This window comes from Octopus bimaculoides, chromosome 4 (assembly GCF_001194135.2).
Source record: "Octopus bimaculoides isolate UCB-OBI-ISO-001 chromosome 4, ASM119413v2, whole genome shotgun sequence".
NCBI classification, from domain to species: Eukaryota; Metazoa; Mollusca; class Cephalopoda; order Octopoda; family Octopodidae; genus Octopus; species Octopus bimaculoides.
In genome coordinates, this window is record NC_068984.1 from 72,887,763 (window position 1) to 72,888,288 (window position 526).

The following is a 526-nucleotide window of genomic DNA, read 5'->3' on the forward strand; positions in this document are numbered from 1 at the left end:
GTGCATTTTTAAATTTGAAAAAAAAATGCTCTTGAATTATTCCTCAACCCAATACTCGCAAGTACAAATATGTGTCCATTTCATACAAAAAAACCGAAACGGGCGTCGATCACTATTCGGAGAATTAGTCAAAAATTAAAACTCTTGAATTATAAATTGATATAACCAAACTTTATTATTCCCAACAAGTCAAGCAAGATTGTCAGAAACTGTATTATACCAAAGAAACATCTATCAAACAGAGTGTTAAGTTTATAATCATATGACAAAACTCATACTGTCAATTAGGTCAGGTTTTCCTTTTCTATTGAACTTTCCTCTGTCTCCTGTTTCTGAAGAAGAGCTTTGCTCGAAACGTCAAACCACATTTCTTTCCTTTCCTGAGCGTCTGCTAATACTTTACGTGTACCACCTTCTCGCGTTGTTGTTCTTTGTGTTTATCTTTCTTCGTTTTTTGAATTTATTATATACATATGCATAATATATGTGTGCTTGTATGTATATATATATATATATATATATATAA